The sequence below is a fragment of the Gossypium hirsutum genome, chromosome A13, assembly GCF_007990345.1.
Source record: "Gossypium hirsutum isolate 1008001.06 chromosome A13, Gossypium_hirsutum_v2.1, whole genome shotgun sequence".
Lineage (NCBI taxonomy): Eukaryota > Viridiplantae > Streptophyta > Magnoliopsida > Malvales > Malvaceae > Gossypium > Gossypium hirsutum.
In genome coordinates this window covers 23,322,951-23,328,110 of record NC_053436.1, presented here as the reverse complement: position 1 = coordinate 23,328,110, position 5,160 = coordinate 23,322,951, and positions in this window count along the sequence as shown.

Below are 5,160 nucleotides of genomic sequence, written 5' to 3'. Positions count from 1 at the left end.
AAAAAGGTTATTTCCCATCTAGTATTTATGGGTTCTTATGTTATTGTAGCACATTCAAAATTTAGCTCATTTTTGAACTCGTTGCCACTTGTAGCAACCCATCATAATGGAGCATAAACATGCATATAAAGGCAGGTCATAGCCTACTTTCAAATATGCCAATTTCCATGGCCTTATACAAAAAGATGAATGCATCTTTACATGCCTTCATTTGGCAATTCAAATGTCACATATGACAAAATACTCAAAGCCCTATGCATGCCATTAACAAAATAGAAGTGCCTATATACCAAAGCTTGACTAGTTGATAGTATGTTGCTTCTCCAACCATCTTCCAATCCTTATGAGTCCTCGAGCTCTGTAAAATAGGGAAAAGAGAGGGGGTAAGCATTTTCATGCTTAGTAAGCTCGAATAACCGAAAAGTAAACTTACTGAGTAATTAGCATACATCCATACTCAATTCATGAAATCGTCCATTATGAAATGATTTCCTATCACATGCACTCAATCACTGAGTTAGTCACATAATCATGTATCATGTAATTTAACTAGATGAGTTCATCATTCAACATTTCATTCATATATGTATATCTCATGTTAATCTTGTTGGGTTTCTCGGAAATCCCGATGGAATACCCATTATCTGTCAATTCATACAAATGATCATTCCATATATGCACTCCTACGAACCTCACATCATATGGTAGGATTTCCAGTCTAGGCTACATCCCCCTTAACATGAACTCGTAAGGTGATGTCGGGATTACTGGTCCAGGCTAAATCCCTTATAGGGACAAATGTGACAGCCCAAAATTGACCCTAGTCGGGAAGTGGTTTCGGGACCGCTAAACCGAGTCACCAAAATGTTTGAATGTGATATTTATTGTCTAGAATATGTAATTATGAATGTGTGAAAATTTCAAGCTTCGATTTAGTCGATTGCATGTGAATTTAGTCGATAGGACTTATGTGAGAAAATTTTGAAATGTGATAGGTCAAAGCATAAGGGCCTATTAGTGCATGTTGAAAAAGGGGGGACTTGCATGTCAATTTCCCCCTATTAGTAGTGGCCGGCCATGACAAGCATGGTAGACCAAGTGTGATGGGCAAGACATGTCATAGACATGTTGTGTTAGTGCATCATGAGTGGAAACATGTCACAAACATGTTATGTTAGTGAGGTATGTTAGGAAAAATAAAATAATGAGCATGGAAATTAAATAATGAAAGGGAATATGATGAAAACAAAAAAAGTGTGTGGTTGTTTCTCCCCCCCCATTTTGCCGAAACTAGAAAGAAAAACAAAAAAAAAAGTGCTCATCCTTTGGTTCATCCTTGGCCAAAAATTTTAAGGAGGAAGGAAGAAGAAAGGTTGAAGAGGTTCGGCCATGCATGTAGCTAGGCTAAGGTATGTTTGATGATGTTCCATGAGATGCATGCATGTTTTAGTTGTTAGCTTGAGTTCTACCTAGCCCATGGTCTAAATCTTGCTATGTGATGGAAATGACACTCGGCCATGGATGCATCATTCTTGGTTGATGTTTGATGTTGTGGTGATGAGGCATGAAGATGAGTTAAGTTTCGGCTAAGGTGGATTTGTGTTGATGTCATTTGCATGCTAAGTGTAAAGCTTTGTAATGATGCATGTGATGGTGGATTGATGATTCTTGAATCTCCTTTTTAGCATTTTTGAGTGAGCACATATGTGCATTGGTTGCTAGATGGGGAAGAATCGGCTAGCAAGTTGTGTGCTAAGGCCGAATATAACTTTTGTATGTTAATGAGCAATGCATGTGTTAAATTGATGGAAAGGGAGAGGATGCTTTACTAGTGTATATATGTGTGTATTAGCCAAGTTTTGAACTTGAAACAAGATGATATTTATAATCAATACAAGTAACCATACTTGTAGGAAGTATTAAGCATATAATCGGCCCCAACATAGACATGCATATTCGGCCATAGGAAGAAGATTTGGTGTTGCATGTATTCAGTTGGAGGCAAGCATATTGATGCTTTTGTCTTGGCTTAGAAAATTCGGCCAAGGGGGAAAATTAGCTAAAATGTTGAGTTTGATTCATGATTCCGTACATATGTGACTTTAATGTCTAATGTATAAATATGGGCTAAGTGCCTTGTGTTCCTCTTTTCGATGCTCAAATGATTAAATCAATTTATTTGTTTAATTAAGCTCAAGAGCAAAGGGGAACTAAATCCGATAAAGGGAAGGAAAAAGTGGTCGAATAGCCATCGGAATCGTTCGACAACATCCGAGGTAAGTTCTTGAGTAAGAGAGCTTAAATTAAGATTTGATTAGATCATGTTTTAAGCAAATCAAAATCATGCTCTTTGTGTGTGGCTATTGAGCCGAAATTAGAAGAATGATAAGTGTCTTGTGTTTGAGTTTTGCTAACGAAAATGAAATACGAATGTGCCATGATTTATTGTTAAATGTGCATGGTTATTTGAATGATGTCCGGGCTAAGTCCCGAAGGCTTTGTGCTAAGTGACCATATCCAGACTAAGATCCGAAGGCATTTGTGGGAGATACTAATTCCGGGCTAAGCCCGAAGGCATTTGTGCGAGATACTAATTCCGGGCTAAGCCCGAAGGCATTTCTGCGAGTTACTAAATCCGGGTTAAGTCCCGAAGGCATTTGTGCGAGTTACTAAATCCGGGTTAAGTCCCGAAGGCATTTGTGCGAGTTACTATAACCGGGCTATGTCCCGAAGGCATTTGAACGAGGAGCTATATCCGGTTAAATTCCGAAGGTACGTGATTTGGGAATGAATGATCTTGCTGTAAAAATTTCAATTAATACTCTAGAAACATCCCAACATTGAGGTATGTTTCGTATGTGCTTGAATTTAGTTGAGCCCTTACAAATAAGTATTCGCTCAGTTGATAAACGAGCTACCGGCCTTTGGCTAAGTTGATCTTTTGTGTATGTACATAAGGGTTGGTAATGTGAAGCAAGTATGATATCGAAAATTTGTGCATATGAAATTATCCGTTTAGCTATATGAATGCTATACTTTTGTTGTGCTGGAATTCCTTGCTCAAAACTTACTAAGCATAAATTGCTTACTCCGTTTCATTGCTCCTCTGTTTTATAGATTTGGTTCTCCAGCTATCGGACTCGGGATCTTGAAGTCAAAGTCGCCCACACTATCAAAGCCCCCCCCTTTGGTACAATTTTGGTTGAACTTCGAAATGGCATGTATAGGACTACCCGTTTGTTGTGGGTCGTGGACCCTTTGGACTTGTATAATTTTGGATAGCCATGCGAAAATGGCTTATATGTGTTTGAGTATAATGTTATAATCATTTGGTGTGGATATGCTTGACAAGGATTGGCCATGGGAATGGTTAATCACTATCATAAATTGTGCTATTTATGCAAAAAGGGCTAGTTGAATCATGGAAACCATGAAATAGGTAAAGTCTACCTTAAAGGCAGATGCTGACAGCAGCAGTGATGTAGATTTGGAAAATCACTAAAAATAGTAGGAATGGAATTAAATAGTGAATAAATTATGTAAACGAACTTTGATGAATATATTTTCATAGGAAGGTAACGAAACAATCATACGGACAGTATGTTAAGAGATATTCAGGTTCTCGTGAGACAGGTCCAGAACGGTTTCTGGATTCCCTGTTCCGACTTTGTAAATTCATTATAAATTAACCAGAGATAATTAGAAGTCATGCCATATATGTATAGATTCCTCTCTGAGTCTAGTTTCTATAGAAACAAACGGCATCAGTATTGAAGCTCTGTGCAGGGAGATATCCAAGTTGTATTGCGCAAAGGTCAGTGTAGTCGATCCCTGTAACATGGGAGACTTTGACTAATAAACTGTACTAACTGGCCAGACCAAAAATTCTAGAAACAAATATGTAGATGGGAATATGAGTCTATTTTCAGGGAAAAATCACGAAACTGATTTTCAAGTTGTGAAACTCAAGATATGATTTTTAAAGCGACTAGTACGCAGATTGGCAGTGTCTGGGAAATATTTTTTATAAGGGGTTTAAAGTCTGTTAACACCTCGTGTTCGACTCCGGTGTCGGTCTCGGGTTCGGGGTGTTACATTTGATTGGTATCAGAGCTACGGTTTAGTCGATTCTAGGACTACCGTAATGCGTTGGGTCTAGCTATACATGCCATTTTATGTGATTACTTGATAGTGTGGTGATTTCTGACAATTGTAAATGTGTTTATTTATAGTAATGGATCCCGATCCCGACCGAGAGGTAGCTGATGATCTTGAGAGTGTAGCGCCTGCTCCCGCACAAGGGACAGTGCCGGCGGACTCTCAACCTAATGCTAGTAACCCGAATGAGGAAGCTAGACAAGCTTTCTATAGCGTGATGAATGATTGGTTCAACCAATACATTCGAACTAATACGGCTGTTCCACAACCTCCCTTCCCGACTAATACAACCCCCGCACCTACAATACCTCCGGTAACTGACCAAATAAGGTCAAATAAGCCCCCAGTTGACAGAATCCGAAAACATGGGGCTACTAAATTTAAAGCTACGGATAGCAACGATGCCGAGCAAGCTGAATTTTGGTTGGACAACACTATCCGGGTACTCGATGAGCTATCTTGTACACCCGATGAATGCCTAAAGTGTACTATCTCCTTGCTACGTGATTCTGCCTACTATTGGTGGAGTACTCTGACTTCTGTTGTGCCCTGAGAGCAAGTAACTTGGGAGTTTTTCCAAACTGAGTTTCGGAAAAAGTATATCAGTCAGAGATTTGTTGATCAAAAACGGAAGGAATTTCTTGAGCTTAAGCAAGGTTCCATGTCGGTTACTGATTACGAGCGAAAATTTGTTAGACTTAGCAAATACGCTCGGGAATGTGTTTCGTCCGAGGCTATCATGTGTAAACGCTTCGAGGATGGGCTGAATGAAGATATAAAAATGTTCGTTGGCGTTCTTGAAATACGAGAGTTCGTAGTACTTGTCGAGCGAGCTTGTAAAGCCGAAGAGCTTAGAAAAGAAAAACAAAAAGTTGATGTGGGAACTGGAGAGTTTCGTAAAAGATCCTCGGGAAAGTCTCTTCAACAGGCATCGAAGAAATTTCGAGATGATGTGGGCCGGTCTAGAGGCACTTCGGGCCTTTTTAGACGAGATCGTGATCG